The sequence below is a fragment of the Haliaeetus leucocephalus genome, unplaced genomic scaffold, assembly GCF_000737465.1.
Source record: "Haliaeetus leucocephalus isolate CR32 unplaced genomic scaffold, Haliaeetus_leucocephalus-4.0 Scaffold473, whole genome shotgun sequence".
Lineage (NCBI taxonomy): Eukaryota > Metazoa > Chordata > Aves > Accipitriformes > Accipitridae > Haliaeetus > Haliaeetus leucocephalus.
The window spans coordinates 712818-739155 of NW_010972909.1; positions in this window are offsets into that span (position 1 = coordinate 712818).

Genomic DNA, 26338 nt, shown 5'->3' on the forward strand with positions numbered 1-26338 from the left:
CCTGAACTTGGAATAGTGAAGGCAAAAATCCATATAGCTGTAAAGATAGAGCTCAACTTGGTTAAGAAGGTTCATGTGGTACCATGACAGCTGAGGACACCACGACCCAGTCCTGCCTCTATATTTAGCAAAGAGCAGAAAACAGGGCATGCATTCATCGTGATTCATTAATGTTCTCAAAGAAACTTACTAAATCTCATGGGTTTTTTGAGTACCTGAATTCCCAGCCTTAATTAAATGGGGAGGAGGGAGGAGAGGGAGGAAAGGGGGAAAGAGGATTGCCCTGAGTTCATCTGGAGCTCTAGGAAAATCAAAGGAAGAAGAAAAAAAGAATCTACATTCTGTAAAAATCATTTCTGAAAAAGTTATAGTGTTCAGAAGTACACCACTTTGGTTTTGCATCATAAATGAATGAACAAAATAACCCTACCCAAGCCACTCCTAAATTTATATTAGAATGTTTTTCTATCAGGGGAAAATATTCTTCCCTTGAAAAGCAAAAATCATCAAGTTATCTAAACCCAGCATTATAAAAGAGGGTTAAACCACTTTTAGATTCTGGCAGTACCTGCGAAAATCTGAGCCGCTCTCATACAAGCTGCTTACACCATCGGATACATTTTACACAATAAAGCCCACGAATTAATATCCTCTTCTGAACTATTTATGGGTGGTTATAACAGGGCATTAATACATGCGGGAGGACAGCAGAACAGGGTAAGGTACCAGGACTTTGTGTGTGCTTTTATCCTGGCTGGGGAATGCAGAACAAACTGATTCAATGTACTCAACGTTAGTCTAAGCAGAATACCAGGGGACAGAAGTGCTGCAGCAGTGAAGCTACTTCAGCACTGCAGCATAACGCAGGGCAGAAAAAACCTGAAAACCCTTACAGCAGTGTTGGAAGGCCGTCAATTCAAAACTCTACCTGCAACAGATAAGATGTAAAATTGTCCTCCGAGCTTCAGCAATATTTGCAGACATTGCTGTAACTAAAACCAGCCTGAGGATGTTCTAACTGTTCTGACTGCAGTGGCTAAAGGACTTTTCTTGAAGCCAAAAAGAGCCAAATCACTGCAACACAGCTGCTTTTATTAAACTTCAGTAGAAGCAGGAAGGATGGGGAACAGCACACAAGAAGAATTAGCCTTTAAAATCTACTGTTAATAAATATTAATATTAATGCTATTAATAGCATGAAGTTGGAAAGGAGACAAGAAAATTTGTAACTGTAATCCAGACTTCTTAAAACTTGAGGGGGAAAAAAAAAATCTATTCCAATTTCAAGCCAGAAATCGTCCGATCCAATATGTCCACTCAAGCTCGCCTTCAATTATCAGATCCCCAAAAGCATGGCGTACCCTTACAGTTATTTTGGTAGTTTACAGCATCTCACTGGAAGCCTTCCAGCTTTGCAGAGAAGAAACTTGGAAACTGCTTTTAAAATTGTTTTGGGTAATGGCTTTGAAACTGTGAGGCTAACAGCCCAGCAGACAAAGTTATTCTTTTCAACAGACAGAAGAGAGCACAAAGCCTTAATTTCTCAGCCTTTGCCGCAGCACCCTGTCGGAGGGCACTGCCGTGCCCATTACGTGCCACCCACCAAAGAAGGGGACAGACTTGGCTCGCAGTTGGATTGCTGACGACCTTACCCCTCCGCTAATAAACTCAATACTGCTTCTAGCCACCTGGCAAGGACTGAGATCACAAACAGAAGCAATTTTTCATAGCCCGGACAATCATGAGTTGGCTGCAGCTTTCCATCACATCGGTCCATTGCCGCTTGCACAACGCTCCGAATCCGTGCATGCACGCATATATACCACTGTTAAATTGGAAGGCCCTTAATAAAGCACCTGGCACCTGAAGCCCTTGAAGCTTTGACTTCAGTATTTGGGGAGACCTTTTCAAATGCTAACAGTTTTATTTTTGCCAGAGGAGAGTTTGAGCCTTCTGCAACACCAGAATTAAATGATACTTGCAAAGGAATCACATTCCATCTATAGTTGAGAGCATGTAGCAAGACGGCTTCCTGAAAACACTCCTCCCCTAGCAAATTCTGCTTCTAAATGAATAAAATGGAATTAAGAGTTCAGACTGTAAATCTTAATACACTAAAAGTTGATTATATAATTATGAGACCTTTGTCATGAATAAATCCTAATTACAACAATTTACTGTAATGATTCATTTACATGGATTTTATCCTCATTAGAAGCAAGATTTATGCCAGCTGCTATGTAATAAAGGTCTTTCTTTTTACCTACTAGACTTTTATATTGAGCATTCATTTTGGGAAACTGACTCCAGATCCACATAAGAAGTTGTGGTTTGGTTTTTTTTTTTAATTAATACTTTCAAAAAAATCAGTGGATAAAGAGAAGTGTCAGCATATTATTTCGCTTCAAAGGAATAGAAGAAAAGATTTCCCATTTGGTGGATAATAATTTTTGCAGCATGTACCACTCAGAGCTGAGAGGAACAATAATTTCAGCTAGACAGAGATTCCTCCTATGCTTTTACTCTTCTAGCCTGCCATGAGCTACTCTTAACTGTGAAACATCATAAAAATCCTTTCATCCACCTCTGCCACAGTGCTTATCATCTGTAAAATGAGCATCCTTAGATGTTTAGGGGTTAATTAAATACTTATGAAGGTCTTTACAGCCCCAGTGTCGAAAGCAAACTAGAGTTCTGAGCAATTCACACTGTATTTAATTTTTGTTATGAGTTTAGCCAAGTATTCTGCAAGGACAATATGAGAAGTGCTTCATATAGATTAAAGCTATCTTTGATATTATAAAGTTATAATTATGACTGCATAAAATCACAACGGATGTTCCCTGTCCAGTGATAGTTGCCAGCTAGCCAGATCACTGGAAATCTAAAAGTTCAGTCTTCTACCCACGCCTACATAAAAGGACACCATTTAATCCCTTCAGCTTCACCCTATACAAACGCAGGACTTCACCAAACTTTCAGAAGTTCACTGGCAACACAGAGGGAATGCATTGCCCAACGAGCGGTCCCCAGAGCACGTTCCTCTCCTAAATACTGGGGCTGGGAAAGGAGCACCACCACTGCTGCCAGCTGTAATGACACAGCACAGCGAGACGCGCGCTTTTGCAAGCACAGAAGCCCTAAATCTGTCAGAAAAGACAACGTATACTTTCAACATAAGTTTTTCTGGCAGAACCTTAGCTAGAAAAGGAAGGCATCATGGTAACAGCAGTGACAGGGACAAGACAGATGCCACAGATTAAACATCCAACTCTGCCACAGAATCACCCCCCCCTCCTCTTCTCAGCCTAAAATGGAGGTAACTATCCCCTACCTCATCAAGTGTTGCATGCACACTTCCATTAACGTAATATAAAGAGGATAAGCAGAGTATAATTAAAGATGAGAGAATAATTTGATAACAAATACAGCACACGCTTCTTTACTAACAGACAGTAATTTACAAGGAGGATGGATGGAAGCTCATTTGGAGTCGAATGAAGAACAGTCTAAACAGAACAGAAATGTTGCTGCTCTTCCCTTTCTTTCCGTAGGCCTTTTAAGAATATATCCTCTGTCATGCTTTCAATAGTGCACACACATAAATTAGACTTTTTTAAAGCAATATAATTGATTTAAACCTTGGCTTCATAGCATATCTATGAGGGAACTGACAAAATTTGAGCTTCAAGTGTTGAGTCATCAATGTTAAAGGCTGAGAAAAACATTAGGCCAATTACTCTTACAGCTGCTATGCCATATTTACTCATTTGCCAATAGAAGATATCACCTCTCTCATATTTATCACCTTCTTGGAGCACAACTAAATGGTAGGCATCACTAAAATCCCCAGAATCAATATGCAGTTTCAGCGCACACCTTAAATTTAAAGCCTGTTCTCACCAGATAATCAACTCAAAGGCCCAAAATAACATGAGCCAGAAGCTGCCACTTGGATCAAAGACAAATGCGGTCCTCTGCGTGGAGAGGGAAAGATAAACACATTTCTACGCTCTGGAACAGACTATAAAGTCATCCATGAAGGCCTGTGAACAATTCCATGAAATAATAGGTCCAAACAGTTGAGATTCAGAGAAACTGAGCTATTTTTCAACTGATAACTTCCATTTCCTGAAACACAGAAATGACTCAGAGCTGAGTAAACAGAGCTGTGCTTAAGCCTTAAGCGGAACTAAACAATAGCAGATAAAATGTAATTCTGTTTTAAAGATCACAGCTTACCCTACCCAGTAATAGTTTCTCTCCTATACCACAGAGCTTTAATTTTGAAACTCTCTATAAAAGTCAAGCCAGGGTTGTAGTGAAGCAACTTCATGGTCCACAGTTATAAAGCACCTGTCAATCACATCCCATACCTATCCCTACTTGCAAAGTGATGGAATTATATCACTCTGGGAGAAAAGAAGGAAAATGCCACAATGTAAAAACTTTTGATTCTGAGAACTGAAGTAGAACCTTCAGGTATATTGGACATTCACTAGTGATGGCTCTCTGCTGCTCCGTACTCCTCCTGACCCCTCAGACTGTCCCCTAACCCTAATGCAACGCATTTCCATTCATAGAATTAGATACAGACTTTGCCTAGGTTCTGAAGTTTTCTCTTTTACCCACAGAAGCTATGCAATCAGGGTCAAGGCTGATTCATCAAGGGACATCTGTCGCAGAGATGGCTTTTACGAGGCAGAGATTCCGTGCACCGTCACCATACCCCTACCTAGCCACTTGCTCTGTCATTGGATGGGACAGATTTGTGCCATAGATGTTAAGACAGAACACTTCGGTTTCAATACAGCAATTTCCAAACATCTAAACAGCAGACACTTCAACAGACAGTTTATCTTGTCACCACGATTTACCACCTTCAACATAGCATGCATGTCAACTACAACCAGTTTCCTGTCTCCTTGAAAAATATGAAATAGTTCATTTATATCACAGCATCACTTGGGGTATCATAAACAACCTCTTCCTTTCTGCCTAGGAGAGAAAATAATTCATACAAATTAAACTTTCCCAATATCTCCCAAGGTTGTTAGGAACACATATTCTTCCCAACTAAGAATCATCCAGGAATAACTTTGATGCCACAAAATGTACCTTATAAAAATACTAATAGAATGGAGATAGATGAGAATCAGACAACAAAATTTACATCCATCTATCATTTACTTAAAAATTCCTTCTTTTGTGAAGGGTCTGCAGAAAACAGTACAAGGTGTATTATACACAGAAGATGTTTCTAATATTGACTATGCTTGCTTGCATTCCAACAGCAAGGAAACGCAAGGATAACAATTTCTAGAGAAATAATCTGTCCCAAGAATGACATATATTTTGGCCTAAAATTTAGAGCAACGTCCTCCCCATAAGACCAAAAAAAAAAAAAAAAGTTTTGTTCTTTTCCCTAACTTATTTTTTTAGGAAAAGATAACAGTTTCACCACCATCATGTTTCTGGAAAGGGCCTAGACAAGCCTGCTTTTTAATAGCTATAAATTGAAGGCCAAATCCTGAGTTTACTGAATTTAACCACTAAGCTTGTAAGGGTGCAGACTTAGTCCTACGGGTCTTCCATTGTCTTGGCTGTTGCCTCTATCAGTGAGATGGGGAGGAAATTCTGCGTGTTGAGGTATCCATTCTCAGTGCTCCAATGCTACTAATTACCCCCAGTTGTAAAAAGGAACAATTAACATTATATGTATCAACAATCAGCAGATGTTCTACACTTCTTGGTAAGAAACACTGAAATTAAGCTTCAAACTGGTACTTTCTGAGCTTCTCAGGTCAAATGTTATAATGATGAATTTAGCAGCACAGAGAGGATATGAATATTGAAGTTACATGATGAAGAGTGATTACTTTATGGATAAGGACCTACAGGTCCTACCAAATCACTTGAAGATGACAGTGACCAACTTCTCTTACAAAAAATTCTAAAGAAATCCAAATGTTTCAAGACGACTATCATGTAATAATGAACTCCTTTCAGTGAAACCAAAGATACCACTTTTTCATACTAGCATTAAAAAGTGTTTGCTATCTTGCCAGCAGTATAAAAATAGTATCTGTTAACATGAACAATAACATAAATCACCACCTATGTGGAGCATTTGCTTACTGAAGACCAAAAATACTTGCCAATTAAGCTAATAAAATAAATAAATAAATAAAAGTATCTTGAACTTGAAGAGGTCATAGGGGAATACTGTTAAGGAAACACCTGAAGGGTAAAATACGAGAACTGCCATTCCAGCTCATGCCTGGCAGACCACAGAGCACCACATCTTGTTTCTAACAGGGACCAGGAGTCTCAGAAAAGCGAGAATTATTTCACAGCCGGTAACCTACTGCACACCCAAGCTCACCCTAGTGCTTAGCAGCTGGAGCTTGTGCTGCACCTTAAAACATGAAGATTTTTCTCTTTGAGAACCTTGGAGTTACCCTTATTTTCCTCAATAACTTGGGAAAAAAAATCTTATGAATATAGGAATTCCTGTCTGAAACTCTGCAAGTTCTCACACTCAATTAATTAATTTGGTATAAAAGAGCAGTGTAGTTTTGGGGTGGTGGTTTGAGTTTTGGTGGGGGTTTTTGGGGGGGGGGGGGGGGTGTTTTGGTGGGGTTTGGTGGTTTGGTTTTTTTTAATATTTCATAACATGCAGAACTACTTTTGATGAGAGGAATAACTGAAAAAGTGATATGGCTCATGTCAAAACTTTTAACTTTGCCACTTCTGGAAAAAACACATTGCAAAACAGCCAGGTAGAGTGTTCCCAGAGGAAGATAAAATTCCTCTTGCAGCTTACAGGAAACAAGTGTACTGTCATAGCAACGGATTAGCAATACTAGCTCCTGGTTACTAGTAGCAGGCGATAAATGTGTAATTTCCAGGGCAATGACCATGGACTAACACAACAAATTTTTGTGTACAGCCAAAACGTTCCCCAGGTGGTTTTGCTACAGATAGCCATTTCCATATTGACGCAAGCAAGTACAATCCAAGCACACACTGGGCTTCTGAAAGACAACAAGATGCTCTTATCACAGGAAATGGTAATATTTTAAAAACACATCTAACTTAGAAATCCAGATCCCATTTCCAAGCAACTGCAAGCACTTGCAGTGTAAATTTCATGGAAAGTCAAAGAACACGGGTTTCTAAGTGCCACTCTATTATGTGACATTATTATTGTTTTTAATATTATACACATTTCCCTCTGCTCTGCTCTATCCCGTGGCTTTATTTCAAAATTCCCATTGTACGTCTCCTCTTCCCTGAGAAGACACATAAATAAAATCAGGATATCAAACCAGCTAACTAAGAGACAGCAGATAGAGTCTAGAGTCTTTTAGAAGAGCAGAGAGTCTTTTAAAACCTGAACACATTCATGCATGGAATCTGGAATTTAATACTCTCTCCCCTTCCAAAGCCCTGAATTTCTCCATTAAATATGATTTATTTTAAGCTTTTTTCCATAGAGAGAAATGAACAGATTTCTTCTTTTTTTAAATGCAAACAAAAGCATCTGGGATGAAAATCAGGGACTAAATCAAGATAACGGAAAGGTTACTGGAAATGCTAATAGATCTACTGAGCCAAGACAAAGCCTGCCACAAACGATGCCAGATTTTGCAAGCTGCCATCATTACCAGAATTGGTGTAAATTCTAGCCCTATTCTAGTAGCCACGTACTTACAAATATATGTCACTTAAGAACACAAGATAGTAACGGACCATTATTATCAATATAGCAAAAAAAAAACCCCTTTTGAATGTATTACATTTAATATACCTCCTCTGGCTACAAAACAGGAATTTCAAATGGACTGTGATTTGTTGCAAGCACACACGGAGACCGGGAGTGATGACTGAACAGTAAATACCTACATCACAAGATCAAACTGAAGAAGTCTTGAATGTTTTATAAAACGCAATGCAAAAGACATGCATGAAAGCTCTTCCAGTAAACAGGAGTGTTTCTTTTAAAGAAGCATTCAGAGGTAACAAGCAGTGAGAACTGAGACTATAAATATCTTGGTAGAATAGGATGAGGTCTTAAAAATCCTTACATTCATACACTTCAGGAGAAAAAAAGGCTGGTTTTAAAGCAAACTGCTAACCAAAGGTAGCAATTATAATTTTGCTCTCCAATGCTAACAAAAGACCACACCAACCTACTTTCAGATGCTAACCTTCAAATCTTACTTTCCTGTTAAAACCAACCATGCAGAAGGAAATAATCAAGCGCGCTTCAGAGCAATAGGTGGCACAAAGGAGAGCTGCCGTCACGGCCAGGACTGCATCACTCACCGACGCTTTGCTTTTGCTTTACCTTCTGTTGTAGGACATTTTGGCTACCTTGGGAAGCTGCCCAGTTTCCTCTCAGGAAAACAGGGTAAGGGACACTTTCTCTTGGGGTTGGCTTTGCTTCTTTAAGTTGCAAAAACGCATACAGGGGGTTTTTTTTTAATTTTATTCTTCCTTTTCAAGGCTTTGTATTTCTCTAATGGTCTCCGAATTCTCCACTAGTGTAGTACTACAGGCAATGAAAGCTATGCTGACTAAAAAAAACAAGATGAAAACGAAATGCACCCCATCTCTACTTTAGTCCCATTCTGTAAGCTTTAAGATGCTATTTCAAGACTTTATCCAACCCTTTCTGCTTGACACTTGCACAGATGTCAGTAACTGCACACATCCCCATGTACGTACCCCTTAACTGGGCACGCTTGCACGCTCCGCCACTGGTTGCTGGGACATGTCAACACTGTTTCCCATTCACAGCATAACAGTGACACCAGAATTACATGCCAGCTCTCCACAGGCTGAATGTCTAAAATTCCTTACAGTCAGGCTGCAAAGGATAAGAAAAGATATCCCTCCTGGCTGTTTTTCTTTTTTTTTTTTTTTTTTTTTTTTTTCTTTCTTCTTAGCCTTCTAGCTGTGAGACTGAGCCAGAACCAAGCTTCCTTTCCAACAGTAAGCACAACTGCTCCAATACCTAAAGTGCACTGAGATTTTATTGAACACTGCTTGAATGTTACCTGGGCACATCTGAAGCAGGGTATGAATAAAACACAAACTGTGATGACACCATCAACAAGCAGGTCACTGACAGGGGAGAGCCCTCAACACCAGCCTGTTTGCCAAGTAGCTGAAGTAGACTACACGGTGCACAGCAACATCTGTTTTGTTGATAAGTGGCCCTACAGACTTCCCTTCAAGTGAAAGAAGCAAGATAGGGGTACAACAGAAACAATAAAAAGGAAGGGGAACACGATTAATCTTACATCTTCTAACCTCATTTTGTTGGTTTTCTCCCCATAAAGCCCAGATTTATGGCACCATCGCAAAGTGAAAACTGCATCCATTTACCTTCCTTGCATACCAACATCCAGCTTTCTCCGGTATTTATATCACCTGAGACCATGAACCAAACCACAGATGTTCCTGCATCTATTGGGGAAAATATGGAATCTACCATAAGGCTTTGAATGCCATTTTGACACAAATACTTCTGGCTATGTGGAATGAATGAATGAATTTTGAGTCAACTACTCTTAGCTGAACACCACCAAGATTCAGAACATCTGAAAGATCAAAGCAAGAAAAATAACTTAAGGAAGGGAGAATTTAGTATTAAAAGCCATAAATATGTAACAATTATTCTACAGCCTTTCAATATAGCTTAGAAATGCCGGGCATCTCCCTGAAAGGAATGTGCTGAGCAGATGAGAGAAATGAAGTATTTCTGGTTTTACTAACAAGGACCCCAACCTTTCTTGCTTCTGGGGAAACAAGAACTTCATTCCATTAGAGAATACACCTAAGCACATGTAGCCGAGTGAGTGGCTGGTGTCTTAGGCACGCAGGGCAATTGAAAGAAAGAAAAGGAGTATAACAGAGTAGGGATAAACAGCTTCTGATTTGCTAAAAGGCGGAAGATAGGAGGAGGAAAAAAAAAGTTACCACTGAGACCCAGCACTTGTGCTTCACAAATTAAAAACCTCAATTCATATCTGCTCCCCCATCCAGATCTCTTTTGTGTAGGAAATCTGACATCTTGATACCTTTGACATATGCATTTATTTCTGCAGGAAAAAACTGAGCTTTCTTCATAGTATATCAGTTGTCAAGCTGTCGAGATGACTAACGTTCACATCACTGCCACATCACTATTGTTGTCCTGTTTAAGCACTAAAAGCATTTGTCAAAAATTTTCTGTCAAATTAAAATACAAAAAAGAAAATAGCAGGAATCATTGTGAAAGAGGATTCCCAGCTGGAGAAAGAAAAAATAAAAAATAAATCAAACTAAGAACAAAATTATCTCTCCTCCAAATATTAACATGGATAATTGTAATACCTGGAATAAAGAAAAAGTTATTCCTAAACCTAACGTATCAGGACAATAAATTGCCATGAAAAAGACACTTCCACATTAGAATTTTGTACAGTTAGATGAATCTCTTGACTAAAATGTGTAACGAAGGAAAGTGGAAGAAAAACCACAGCATTCCTCTAGCACAGCACTTACTGAAAATAGCCTAGTGCACTATTTGAATCACAGATTTTCTCCTGGGATGAACTAAAGTTCAAATCCTGAACACTAGCACAAGTAGCCTGGGGATAGGAGGCAACACGTGGAAGTACCACCTTTCCACCACACATGCACACAAGGCGACTCCAAATACACTTACAGAAGAAATTCAAAGGTTGTCATCTGTGGCTGATGGTTCCTTCTTCCACCATAAATTACTGCCCTGGGAGCAGGGACAGCAGAACAGATGTTGAATTTGCACCTCAGCAGCTGTAGTTCAGAGTATTAACACGAAGTAACATTGGGTTTTTTGTTTGTTTTTTTTTTTAAGTCTGCCAGGCTGTGAGCACCTGAGGAACAGACCCAGTGACCATTCTGCAACCTCTGCGATGGAGGCAGTCATCTCCAGCACGCAGCAGGCTGGACACAGCTGGGGCTGGCAGCCTCTCAAATCCTCTCAGCATGAGTCTGCTGATCATCTACTACGTGTCTTTTCACATTAATTCCAGGTATTTGCTCTCTAGAAGCCCAAGCCAGTAATCTCACAGATAAGTAGTGCTTACAGGGGAGAACTGCCTTCTACAGCTCATAGAAAAGACAGCAAATTAAAGGCACTAAGCTAATAAAATAGTTAGATTCAATATTATCCCAGCAAGAAAAACTGAGCTCTCTAGCTTAATGCTTATCCAGAAAACAGCTGTAGATGAGCCAAGAAATCCATAAAAGCATGTGTAACCTGGGTGCAGTCAAGCAAGTATTGATTTCAAGGAAATCCATAACTACACACTGTGCTATAAAGCTGTGTAGTTACGAATTCAGAAAGTCATCCCACAGCGTCAGTGACCTCTTACCAAGTTTGAGGCTTCATACCAATCAAATTATCTGGACAGAATTAGAATGGGAAGAAGCCGTCCCCTCTCTCATAACAAAAGCGAGAAAGCAATCAGCCCCCCGTCCTCCACTTGAGTCTGGGAAGATGAGCTTCGTTCCTCCTTTTCATTAGCTTCAGAGCCTAAAGAACCTCACGGAGGTAAACAGAAAGAAGAGCAGCAGAAGGTATCACTACAAAGAAGCAGATACTGAAGAACTCAAAGGGTTTTCTTATGTTGCTCCACCCAGAGGCATAAAGACTAAGTGTCTGAAAAAGTAGAAATTGCCTTTCCTTCAGCCTTCAGGTGATTTTCAGCATCCCCCACCTCCTCCTCTGTGAGATCAGATTCTTTCACGCATCCCCTAGACATCACATCGGAAGCCCTGCCAGGTCCCTCCCAGACCCCCCAGCCTCCCAAAACTCCACAAAGAACGGACACAAACTGGCACGTTTGAGCACACACGTTCCTCTCGGATCTACGCATCCACCTGTCACCCAAGATTTTCCAGGGCTCTGCCCCACCAGACGGGAATGATGTGGTGTCATCTGCCACCTACAGCTTCTCCTCCTCAGGCTCCCAATCCTCTCTGTCCCTGCGTTCAAGGTATCGTGCACGCTTATGTTCTTAATGATAATGGCAAAACTGTTTCAAAACCTGAGATAAGCCGCATTAAAAGGCTGATAAACAATTGAATGAAATCACTGCAGAAAACACAGATGACGCAGCAAGCAGGAGGGTTCTATAAAAGCGTTTAAAGCAAATTTACCATCATCATCTGCACTCAAAACACTTCAGAAAAACGCATCGCCTCCCCTTTGCCACCCAATTCTCGCTGAACACTTTATCCTCAGGTAAGAGAGGAGGTAGGAAAGCCAAGCACCATCCCAAGGATGCTCATTAGTGGCATCTCTAGATGTATCACAAAGCATGAAAAAGCCGTACATTTTCAAAAGTAAAAATAACAATTTCAACCCACACATGTTGATTTTAACCCATATATATCCATTTCAATCACTAGCTCTCAAAGCAAACTGGGTCATCAGGAATACTGCATTTAACTGACGCGTAACATTTTACAGACCTTTTGAAGTAGAAATGCACATCGGAAACTCTTATTTTAGTCCCAAATCTGAAACGCAGCACCATGCAGGCTGCTATGAAGAAAATTAACTCCACCTGAGCCGGACCCAGTGCATGGGTCTATCTGGTGAGGTGACCCACGACGTCTGGGCCAGAGACCTCCAACGTAAGCACAAGCTGTGGCAGGCCAGGCTGGGGGAAGGTCCTCCAAAAGACACCATGCCCAAGAGCTGCCACGCTGCTGGTCCCTGCCTGGGCTGCCATCCTTCTGCCCACCACCATCAACTTGTTCGTTTTACCAGTTCATCACTAAAGGGCCGTTTCTCCACTACTGCAGCAGTACGCATCAACTCAGAACCATCACGTAAAATGGCCAGCGGCCCAAAGCGTTGCCCAAAGGCAGACCTGCAAATTAGTTAAAAACAACAACAGAGTGCTGTCCTAAAGTTCTTGTTTTGTGCATGACAGTGACTGATTCACCACAAATAAGGCTGGACTTCCCTGAAGACTGATTTTCACAAAACAACTCCCTTTAAAACCAACCTAGGGTTATTGCCACCATTTTGTTCTCACAGCTCTTCCCCAACAGTGCATCGGAAAAAGCTCTGCTCTCAGTAGATGGGCTGCCACCTTCCCCCCACCACGTTGATTTTAAAGATTTGGCCAGGCTTTTGGCCGAGAAATTTCTTTTATTGGTTATTTAACAAACAGATGAGTACAACAGGTACCACAAGAATAGTTTCACACTTGGCAAAGAAGGGTTTCTCTATTCATGTCACATAACAAATAAAATGCCTTTTTTTTTTTTTAAAAGGTGAAATTAGATACATTCAAAAACTAGACAAAGAGAAAACAAATCGAAGCTAGAATAAACAGGCTCCACAAAAGGTGTTCCCTTCGCTGAGGGGGCCGTCTTTGCCATCGGGGGCGCACGCACCACGGGGGGACCTGCCTTCGCTCTACTGGCCTCGTTCCACCCGCGCAGCCGAGCCACCAGTCTCCTCCACCAGTTCTGCCCCAGGGGTGGCCGGCCGTCCTTGCCAATCTGCCCACGCTCCTCCAAGACGGACGGGGAACCGGTCGACTGAGAGCTCGGCGGCCTCTCTCCTTTCCCACCAGTCCCCGGCGGGAGCTGGAACCGGACTGGCTCGGGGCGGCCGTTCCCCTGCCCTTCCCTACGCAGCACGGCTGCCGAGGCCGCTCGGAGACGCCGCCGAGGTCCCCGGCCGGCCCCTTCTCCTCCCGCCGTGGCCCCCGACGCCTTCGGAACCCCTGGGCCGGTTCCAGCCACGTCTGGCCGGGGAAGGGAGGGCGGTCCCATGACGACGGCTGCCTGCGGAAGAAGCGCCGCGGAAACAAAGACCCTCTCTGGTGCGGGGCGAGGACGAAGCTCGAGCTCACCTCTGCGAGCCACGGGGTCCACCTGGAAGAAGAAACCCGAAGCGCCCGCAAGCCCAAACTGCCCAAAAGCCCGTCCTTCCTCACCGGTACAGAGGCGAGGGAAGGACCCGGCGGGCGGCATCCCTCCTCCGCCGTGGCACGCACGAGCCATCCCCGCCTCGGCGCCGCTGGCTACGGCATCCGAACACGTGGAGCAAACCCGGGGAGATTTGGTAAAGCAGCGCTGCCTTCCCCTCCCGTCCGAGGTCACGCCGCGCAGTCCCCTGCGCTGCCATCCTCCGTCGAATCCCTTGGGCTGTTTCGGCGACGGTTCTGGCTCTTGCTATAAGCCTTCGGAGAAGCCCCTGCCAAGCGCCCGGGGACGACGACAACCAGCCCGGCTACCCAAGGGCGACGGGGGACTCTTCTGCAGGGGAGCTCCCCGACGGCTCGACCGCCGCACACCCTGCTTCTCCCCATCCCCTCCCTGAGACAGCTACGGGCGAGGAAGAGGAACGCCAAAATCCTTACCCTCCGTTGCCTTCCCGTACTCAAGTGTTACACCAGGGTTTTGTGTCAATCTGCCTTGATTAACAAGAAGCTTGGCTGTAGAACTGAATTACCAAAACCAAATAATTAAAGACGAGGATAGCCAGTGCTAATCTAACACATGTACACAGACTTCCTAATAAGTGTAATTATAGTATTTCAGTAACACATTTCGGTTCTTTCTTTCTACCTCCTAATTAGCCACTGGCAAGCAGGAAGAGAAGTGCAGACACAATCAATGCCGAGAGGTCGGAGCGCGGTTCCTCTGTGAAGCTGCTTTCACCTGACTCAGTACCGCACTAGCAGAAAGGAGATATTTAGATTGTTGACCTGTCAGTTATTTCTGATTTATTAACAGTATCAGTAATGACCTACCAAATACAGAGAAAGCACTGACCTCCTCCCCTTGCAGACTTTTGCAAAAGACATGCTTTGTACAAAGAACAGGAAAAATGGTAGTACGTTTATTCTACCACTTTCTGCCGATTTTATATAAGAGTGCTTAAATATAGTCCAGGCACCTAATTATACATAACTATTACCACGTATAACTAGCTATTATCCTCACGTCTAGAACAAATTTTTTTAGAGGTTGTCATAATTATTTTAAGTGTTTATCACTAGAAAAGTAATTCCCACATTCATCTCATAAGTCAGGTGCTGTCTTTTGAGTTACTTTGCCTTTTATATTTGAATAATGTTTTTACTAAGTTAAAGAAGTTGGTCTTGCTGTCCTACAACCATCTCTAAAACCGACAATCTGTTTACCTACCTTCTCCTGCAGCTCCTACTGTTTAATCTCTTCTCCTCCTCCTCCTCACAGAAACTGCCTCCTTTTTGTGCATCTAGACAGAAGTAATACCAGACCACAGCTTCTAGATTCATTAATATAACACCATGCATTCTTTCTAGATACTGTACATTAATACTGCGCATAACACCACAGTGATAGCACTTCTATCAAAGATACAACCAGTTAATGCATATAAGGACTTTTTTCAGCCCCAATGTTACTACTAAGTTCAAAGGCTTTTAGAAAGGGAAAAGGAGGCCACAGGGCAAAGAAAATCCTCAGACACAAGTACCAATTCCACCATTTGCAGCACTCACTTTGGGAAAGGGAAGGCCTTAGCAGGTTTTCAACAACAAAATACAGTACTTCAGGCTTTAAAAAAGTGTAAGAGGTGGCTCTAGCTCACCTGGGAAAGGCCCCAAGGAATTAAAAAAAAGCAACCAGAAGAGGTTCTGGCCTTGCAAACATCCCCAGGGAGGGAACACAAAGTAGAGAGCAAAGCATAGAGCAGGGCTTAACAACTCAGCAGCTGAAGGGTCTTTTTCAACATTTATTTTGGGGCCCAAAAGTGTAAGCACTTCCTCAGTGGCAAAGTGGGGGGAAAAAAGGCACAACACTGCTGCACACCTAAATCATAAGAGAAGAGAGTCCAGTCAGGAGGACATGAAACAGTGGGGAGCAGAGTCAGATAGCTACAGCCACAGCACCTGACCATTTTGGAGGAGCTCTTTCATATATTTAGAGACTAAGTTCAAAAAGAAGCATTCCCAAATGATCCTGTTTTGTACAGAAGGCATGAAAACTTGGATGTCCTCACTTTCAGGCTTGCCTGCATAACATTACTGAAGATTCAACTTTTGCAAAGTTGACCAAAAAAAGAAAAAATAAATTCATGAACTTCAAACAAACCTCATAAACACATTAACGGAGGGGTAGAAGGCATTATGCTGCCCTTTATATGAATCCAGAATTTTACTGAAAAAGTTAGCATTCCAGAAAAAAGCCCAAGTCAAAAACCACCAGAAGAGGGTTGTCTCCCCCCTGTCACTGACTTTTGGGTCGAGTAAGTCACTTAGCAGCCCTGCTTGACTCTATTCCATCTGTCAGGATAAGGCAATATTTTCATCCTTTTACGGAGACAGATCAGTTCATAGAAAAAAAAAAAAATTCCTCCAAATATTTTGTTTGTAGTTAAAGAAAATCGTGCTTTAAGCTATTCTTTGTCAAAAATGCTCTCGGTTTTGTAGATTATGACTCCAAAGCAGCATAAGCACAGATAAGCCTAAGAGCATCAATGGCAACATAGGAAAGATGTCCCTGCTCACTGCAGGGGGGGTTGGACTAGATGGCTTTTAAAGGTCCCTTCCAACCCAAACTATCCTACGATTCTAAGATACCAAAGATCTATTTAGACACTGGTTATTAACATAATCATCATCAACTGTCTAGAACTCCCATTTTGGGTGTACTGACAAGACACCACAAAATTGCAGCTTAATCTCTTCCTAAACCAGCCCCATGCCAGTACCTTGATTAAACAAACAGTGGCACAAAAGAGCTTATTTTTTCTTCTCTCATTAGCTGCTTGGGATTAACACTGGGGTATTATTCTGTGGCAGAATTTCTTACATTGGGTTTAATATTCAAAGTTATATATCCAGTAACTCCACAGAGTTACTACAAGAACAGCATAGAAACAGCACAAAGCTAAATTCAGATAACCGAGAACTGAAAGTATGAAACTGAAGATGAAGTATTTCCAATTCTTTCTGTATTAAGCCATTACCTAGCGAAACGCTAGTACAGGGCATTCCTGATGATGAAATCACTTGGAGAACATTTTCCTTTCAGTTCCAAGGAGTACAAAACCAGCACATAAGAACTGTGAGTCAAGACCAAAGGTTGTTTATCCCGGTATCATGCTTTAAACAGTAGGCAATGTAGACAGACAGGGAGTAGAGGACAAAGGCAGGAGTACATTACCTCTCTCCTCAGCACCCTCACAGCCCCAGTGACCTGCAGGTCAGCGGCATTCTGTGCTAAAGACCTGTGTACGTGGCAGCTCCCACTGAATCTCTTTTCTACTCACCTGCTCATGCTCCCCTTGGACCCATGTAAGCTTCTACAACCTACAACTGCCCGTGACAGTGAACCCCACAGCTTTTACCATACATTGTGTGTTTTGGTGGTTTGGGTTGGGTTTTTTTACCTACCAATTTACAATTCTATGCAATGGCTTTCTTCACAGGAAGACACAGTGAGCAATTACTGCCTATACTGTGTTCATGCCTCCCACTTTACAAGTCTCCATCACACACAAGACCTGAAGCATCCTTTTCCCAGGTTGAGAAGTCCTAGCCTACCAGGAAAACATCCCATGTACAGAAGCCTTCCCCATAGCACGTCTGCTGCCCTCCTTTGAACCTCTTCAAGTCTACAGTATTAAAGATGAGCACGTGCCATGGAATCATTCCATGGCAAAAAACTATTCTCAAAACTTCTAACACCCAAGTTCCTCTTTTGCCTGCATTCAGCAGAGGAGCTATTATGGAACAGCTCCAAACCCAGGTAATACCAACTTGCTCTGTGAACATAATGTTTGTAAATCAGCTAAACCCAGTGGCAGAGTTTCTAATGCAACCAGTTTTGGGGCACATACATGTTTTTCCACAAAACTACCTCCTCTTCTTCCCTGCTCTTCAAATCTTCTCATTGCAGAGCTCTGGCATGACTAGAAGAAAGAATCTACCCTCATGCACAGCCAGGAACAACGATCAAGATTTCAAATGTGCTCTTGTACAAGAGGACACATGAACAGGCCTAGGAGAGGGTATAATAGAGCCCTCACAGGCAACACTTAAAATACAACCATAGTATGAAATTGCACAGCTTTGTATTAAGGAAATTCAGCCCACGGCTCTTTGGTTTGAATACTCTTTATGAACAATTTGTAACACAGGAAAAGAGCCCTAACAAACAGGAAAGCTCAATATTTAATATGCTTTAATTTTCCAAGATTAAATCCATAAAAGCCCACTGCATCAGCAATGGAAACAATTCCACCTGAGGAACACCCTTGGAACTGAAGAGCAATCAACCAACACAACATGTTTCTCCTTTCCCTCCTTACTCTTAAGATCTTGTACAGCTGTTTCTGAATTCAAACCATCCTTTTCCACTATCTTCTGTTCTATTGAATCTCACCCAATTGAGAGAAGCGATTCACAGAAGTTATCCTGAGTGTGGCTTTAGGCACATGTGTAATGTACAATGAAAGAACAACAACACACAACGCAGAGAAGTTCTTTCATGTGGAGAGTTGGTTGATAGAGAGAGGACACGGATTTCCCATTGGGACAATTCCAGGTCCAGCATCACTGCGAACCCATGGCCTGACCCACTTAGCCGGGATCCAGCGAAGGCCTCGATCTGTAAGCAGACACATATACCCTTTCCCAGTAAGTTTTACTTCTGCTGGTCCGCACCATTTCCTGGACACTCTTATTCTAATTCCAGACCCGAGTTATGTGTTCCCACGGGAAATCCATGTCCTCTCTCTATCAACCAACTCTCCATGCTTTCACTGACTGAATTGCTTTTTCTAGGTCAAATTGAGCACCTCCTTATACAGAAAACAGCTAAAAACCAGTCGAACAACTCCCATGAAGAGCTTTTACCTTGTGAGAGAAAGGATACCGTGGTTCAAACACTAGATTTGGTAAGCACCCTCTCGTAGTTTTGGGGTTGTTTTTCTTGCTTCCTATTTTCTTACTAAACTAAGATTTTTCTGCCCAGTACTCACCTCGCCATTTTAGATACCAATAACACATCTTAACTACATCCTCAACTGCTTTCATGAAGTACTTCTCATCACCTCAGAAAATCTCAGTTTCTGGAACACACTGATTTCTGCTTTGTAAACTTCACATACCACCTGCCACTTTTATCACCTTTATCATATTTGTTTTCACTTTGTTTTCTCCCACCAAGAGGAACGCCCAATGACCTCTGTAGAGGTTCATGTATTATCCAAGTCAAACTCCTCAAAACATTTTTGTGGAAGTCATGTGAAGAGAACAACTCAGTCAATCCTGCAACTCATGCTGAAGTATATTCTAAGCATATGAATACCTGTACTTAGCAACACAAACATTCAGGTGAATGCTTATTTTTACATGACAGCCACATAATATCATCTATTACAGTGCTGCAATACATTTGATGCTGGCTGCCAAAATGCAATGGACATATAAATCTTTGTGCAGTGTTTTGAAAGACCACTAAAAGTGACAAATAAAGGTATAACTGAACACTCCTGAGTTTGAACACTAGCCACAAAGTTTGGCTAGGGTTTTAGAGCTTCCTCAAATTTGGACCCTTTTTTGATTCCTCTCATCCTGAGGAAAAAAAAAAAAAAAAAGAAAAAAAAGGAAAAAAAAAGAAAAAAAGAAAAACACACTTGCTTATTTGTTACTTCATTTCATGCAGTAATGAGAATGTTGAAGGAAAACAACTGTTTGCTCATACAAAAGCATCAAGAAGTCTCAGTACTCGGACCCGGGGCACTGTGGTTTTCTCCTTTATTTTCCTTGGGGTGGTTTCTGTATTACTCAGAAGAGAAAGGTGCAGGAGACCTTACTTTCTCTCATCCATATTTGTTTCAATTCTCCATTTCCACTTGTTCTTCTCCCACTGCAGAAGATTGCTGCGTATCAACATGACTGAAAATACACAACCTCCTCTAGAAAAAAAAAAATTGTAAAACATAATCTTAAAAGTTCACGCCTCTTCCTGTCAGTCTTCTCTCTTCTATTACTACTTATGCAGTGGAAACCATCATTTTAGTTAACACTTAACATTGAATCAAAGCCCACAGGATTTAAAAGCATAAACTACTGCACACTATCTACAGATTTCCACTTTGAAAAAGTGGAATTAAAACTGAACCATAAATAATTTGAGAAATATTTTCCAAGACAGAGCAATCCTAGATGTTACATTTAAAGAGAAATAAATACAACGAATTTTGGTATGAAATACCAGATCGAGACAGCATCTTACAGGCATCTGCCAGTTTATATATCGAATCATAGCAAGGGTCAACACAATTGACAGGATACAGTTATCTGCTACTGAACTCTAGTGCACAAAAATAATAAACTCATTTTCACCCAACAGTCATCAGCCACTTTGCTGTACTTGAGCCTCTCGTAGCACATGGTAGTTCAGTTCCCCAGAACCTGCACCCAAACCTCGCTCAAACCCATGTGCAATTCCATGAGGGACTGAAGCACCAGTTTAACAGATTTAATTTATTCATTAGCATAACACCAGAGGAATCACCTAGTTACACCCTTCACATAAGAAGCTAATGCAGAAAGTTTCTGTGTGTTTCCTAACTGACGTAACTGTGGGAATTTAGTGCAGCTGTAACCATCCTCCCTTAACAGAGGCAACCTCAATTCCACTGGATGCAATCACTTTAAACCCAGCGGAAGAGGGACAAATGGTTACACATTCCCTACTGCTGCCTCCAGGATCACCGAGCCACAGTCCCAAACTTTCCAAGACCTAAATCCAATCTGGGAAGATCACTTGGTAATTTATGAAGCATGCTGGCACTGCTGGAGTGCAGAAACTTGTCTGTAACAGGACAAACGTGCATTTTCAACACTAAATATACATGCTATTTTTGTTCTCTGCCAAAGCAATCACCCTGTTCCAAGACCGCTAGTCTGTAAACTTATGACATCCAGTGTCTCTATTTTCACACTTAATAAATACCACTGTCAAAGCTCTGAGACACTATTGTGGTAGGTCAGGTAAAACCAGCAAATCGTGTTTTGGAAGAACTCCAGCCTTACAAAACTACCGAGTGTGGCTGTTACTGATGTTTTCACGTATGTACCTCCCCTAACATCTTATCTTTGCTGTGGGCTGCTAATTAGCATCATGCTGTCAAGGCAGAAGGAAGGAGTAGTTATTACAACAGCAGTTTGCACAGAAGCAGAGCCATTTCCTGCACATGCCTACTATCACACACTGGTATTTTCCAAATTCAGTTTCTTTGTTCTAAGTAGAAACACTGGCAGCAGCTTCCCGAATGAGTACTTGGCAACTTCACCCTGGAAGCCGTAATTCTCACTTGCCTTCTAGACCACAAACCCACTCGCTTTTAGAAGCTGACAACCAACACTTTCACCCATGTTGCGGCCAAGATTTTATTAAAAAAACCCAAACTGTTTGACACTGCATCTCTCAACTGGTTATCCAGCTTGACATGCATACGTAAGACAACTGATCTACAGAAGGACATACCTCTTTAAAAACCATGCCCTTTAGAAATCCCACTTTGGGTTGCTTTCTAAAGTCTTCAGGCTAAAGCAAAGTGGTTCTTAATGTCCAACAAACTGAATGTCTTTGCCAGTGCCTAGCTCCTTCAGTTAATTAGGCAGCCCTGCCTTTAGCATTTCCATTATTATTAACCAGGCTTCTAAGATAACAAATATAGCTGTTTAGCTAAAAATAAAAACGAACCGTGTCTGCCCACTCACATACACCCCAATGAAACCTCCCCTCACTGCAAAAGCAGGCCCCCTCTTTAAACAAACCACATTCATACTAGAAGAAAAATGTTTCCTCTAACAGCTTATCACTTCACTGTGAAACCATCAAAGGGGCAAAAAACGAGTCCAAGGCCAGCCTGTAGGCACCACGTGTAGGTTGCCAAACTGCAGATCTGGAGACCATCAGCCCCCTCGACAGCACACCAGCCTTCTGTGCTGCAGGCGTCTTGTACCTGTGAGGAAAGGTATTGTTCCTCGACAGCCTCAAGTAAAGCACGAGATTTTAATTTAGTCCACAACAGAACAATTGAAAACAAGAAAAGCTGGCTCTCTGGGGAAACAGTCATTATTGGTTAAGAGAGAAAAGAGGAGAAAAAAGGAGGAATTTTAGTAATATCCATGACATACTAACTTCGGTCAGAAATAACCCAAAACAACTGCCCTAAAGCCAGCAGCACCCTACTCCTTAAGACACACAGCAACTACTGCAAAGCCATTATTTGGTTTAAGAAGTGGAGGTTTATCCTACCATTAACATGTTAGCTGCTGAAAACAGGCCATCCCTTTCCATTTGTAACCAGCATCACTACTTCAATTTCTCCTCCAAAGGAGAGACTTGCACAGCTGTGAATCCCTACAGATCTGGAAGGCTTGCACTGCAGTGAAGTGGCCCAGGGAACATGATAATGGAATAAATATTTAAGAGGCTTCCTAGCTTTTTGCCTCCAACCTGCAATGTGGCTATAGCTTGACACTTCAGCTCTATTTCTTCTGCCCTCCCTCACCTCCCTCCCGGGGCCTCTCTCCCACACACCACATCACCCTCAACCAGCCATTCTCTCCAGACTAAAAAAAATCATTATGAAATACAGTTTATAAAACCAGAAACAGTCACAACCTTTATCTGTTGAGAAATCACTACCTCTATCTTATGACAGTTACAAGGTCTCAAGTAGGAACATGTGAGTTGAGAAAGAAAGGTCTTATTTAGAAAATTCCTCAGCAAAAGCACAAGAAGGCAATGTCTTCTTCTGCTTTTCCCCACCATTGGGCTTACCAACACCCTCCCCTGTGATTTTGATTACATAGTTTGCTACCTTTTGATGTTGCCACTAGAGTTTTGAAGTAAAGAATATAAATCTTAATATTCTTCCATTCAATCACCCAAAGCACTGAAGCATAGATCTTACATTTGAAGAGACATATAAAGGCTTCAGATACAGTCACAGAAACTCTGATTTCCCCTCCGTCCTTTTGTATTCTGTGAATTTTAGAAAATGCCCTCAACCTCAGATTTAAGAGATAGTAACAAACAAGTATAAGGTAAGCATTACACTTTTAATTGCTGCATTTTTCATACGATTTTGCTGAAGAAGAAACATGTATGATTCCTTTTGAAGTTTCTTGCTAGGGAAGTAGAAAGAGGAAGGACATGTCTATGCTTGATTTCCCCCTTTTGCCCCAGTCAGAACAATGCAGGATGAAAAATTTGAACCTGGAGTTTTCTTCATCTCTGGCAGGTACACAGAATAATTCAAGTTGGAAAGGACCTCAGAATTCAAGTTTTCACCCAAAAAAACCCATAGACAACACTGTGTTTATGGTTTTTGTTAATAAAGCAAAATTTATGTTATTTACAGGCATTGTTTTTGTTCAGACAGGGAACAAAGCCATGAAGTCACTTAACACTGCAATATATGAACTGTCAGTCTTCTGCTTTCCTTGCTATTCTCATTTGCTCAATCCTTCTGCCAAACCAACGAGCTCAGGACTGAAGAGGACAGTCCACGCTGGACGAACCCACGCTCTCCCTCATGCGCTCCACTGTGGCTAGGCTATTCCACTCCTCTGGGATGCTGCTTACAGAGGGAGCTCTCAGCTCCCACTCACCCTTTGTCCCCAAGATATTAGTAGAGTTGTCAACCATAGGAGAGTTTTCCCTCTGAGGCAACGGCTTATTATTTCCCAATACCAGATGGGGAACACGGGTGCAAAGAGTGCCAGCGACTTGCCCAAAATCACAAAACAAACCCACAGAAGAGCAGCCACTAAATCCAGACCTCTGAAGTTCAGCATTAATGGTTGGTATATCCCTCCTCAGTGCTTGCACGCAGGGTTATAGACTCAGCTGTGTTCCAGTTTAGAGAGGGACTCATTCCTTCCCCTCCACCTGTAGTGCCAGAAACATCCAGTAAAAAGAACTACAAATGATAAAACCTCAGGTCGACTAAGGACTCAAAGTCTCAAGCAAGCATCAGATGGATGACAGTCTTCTACCCCCTGGCAACTCTTGTAAAAAGTTTCACGGCAGTAAAATCTCACTAGCTGAAGGTGGTGCTCCTGGCCACGCCGCAGGAAGGAGCGGTCTGCCCCTGGTGCAGAGGATCGCACAGCTTCCAGAAACGAACACCAGCCTGCCCAGGGTGCAACGCCTGCATCGTTAGTACCATCTGCAAAAGCCAAATCATAAAGCCTCAGAGCAAAACATTAGAGCGAGCTTCAAGACAGGATACCAAGCAAGTCCAAACTTTTTAATCTCTTTGTATTGGAGATACCTAGAAACGTTATTTTAGAAATAAATGCAAAACAGCAACATTTTAAAAGTGGCAAACAGCGTGCTTGGAATCTTACACTTTGCCTGCTTTTTTACTTTTTCATGGTAGGCTCACAACCACTTTTTCTCCATTGGCTTCTAGGAGCAACTAGGTGCACTCAAACATGGAACAAGTACTGAAGGCATCATTCTTCCATAAAAAAGTTATTTTTATCTTGTCATAGGATCAATGCATTGAATCAAATTTATATACACGTGTGTATATATATATATAAACAAATGAGTTAGCCTAACAGTTGTTGAACAGAAGAAAGTGAAAAGTTTCACAATCATCATTCCAATCCTGGAACATTTTTGAAGCACCTGCATTCCCAAAGCACCTCATGTACACCTTTACATTTCTGTTCCTTTTTTAACTGAAATAAAAGCTGTTTATGAAACACAATCTAGTATGAATCTGACAAGTCTGACCAACAAACACAGCATAGTGTAATCTATGCTTGTAATATCAGAGGATGAAATTAGTTCCCCTTTACTCACGTAAAACATGGCCTACTAACAATTCACATGACACTTTGACTAGAGTTTAGTCACCCTTGTTATGAATAACACAGGTCATCCATTCAGATCTTCATTATTTACACAGAATTAAACTTCTCATTAAAACCAAGAAGAAAAAAAAAAAAGTAGTTAAGCATTCCTGTGAAGTATATAAAAAGCTGGATCGTGATTATTCAGGAAGCCACTGGGCTTACACAGAGCTTTATCTCCAAGCAATGAGCTTGCTGCTTTGTTTCTGAAAAGATGAGCTCAGGCAATAAGTAGAAGTGACCCTTATGAGGCAATAAACTCATCCCCTCAAGACTGATTACTTAAATCACACTAAACACCTCCATTATTATGGAGTGCTGAGTTTTACAGAAATTTAAAGTCCACCTCTCAAGGTCCTTTAAGGCAGGTAAGTAAACATACTCCTTATTGAAGATACAACGTTGTTTAACATTCAAGAACTCCTGTATTTGTTCTCTGAAAAAGCAGAGGAATAAATTTCTGGTGAAATCTTTCACAGCTCTTAGCAGAATACTGTAAATGCATTTCAAAACACTTCCCTCACCTTGATGATGTTTCAGCATCTCCAGGCAATTAAATCAAATTCTTCATAGTGCAAAGATAGCTCAAGCTTTATTGGCATTTTAATCCATTTCTCAAGTTCTGCTGATCCCATGGAGCCCTGTGAGGCGGAACCAAGAACTCCCAACCCACTTCTTTTTAGCCAAGCTTGGTAGTTAGACATGCGAACAGAGATTGGAGCTAAAACAATCTATATTACTTCCAGATATAAATAATCAGAAGTAATACATCTTCCACGCCCATTTGATCAAGGGAAACACCACCCAAGTGTTCAAAGGCTAAGTGCTGCCAATCTTCCTATAGAAGACCCTACATGCTGCAGCCCCAACGCATCAATAAAGCCGTAGCGATGCCTAATGCAAACTTCCCGAAATTGAGAATCCAGGCATGGAGGCAGCCTCTGGCAATTACCGATACAGGGCCTCTCTCCTCTGCGTGGTAGCTTACAAAAAGCTAGGTCGCTATCGAGCCATAAAGATTTTCATCACCCAAACCCGGGGCAGCCTTAGACCGACCCTCTGAGCACATCCTGGTTAAAGGGGAGAGACAGTAAGTCCAACGATGGAATTTCCCACCAGGGAAACCCGACAGTACAACAGATTAGGTGGCCTCAAACGCACTTCTGAACATCGAGCACACCGTTATACTTGGAAACACCCTGGAATGTTTCAAAATTGGTCCTCGTGTGAAGGACTACTGATTGCCTGCTCTGCACTATGCTTTCCGATAGATCCAGTTGTAAGAAAGCAAATTATTATGCAAAGACTATTTTGAAACACCAGATACAGCCTAAACGCCAGCTCCAGTAGCCGTTTCCTCATTCTGCAGCGGCAGGAAGGACACGGCCCCAAAA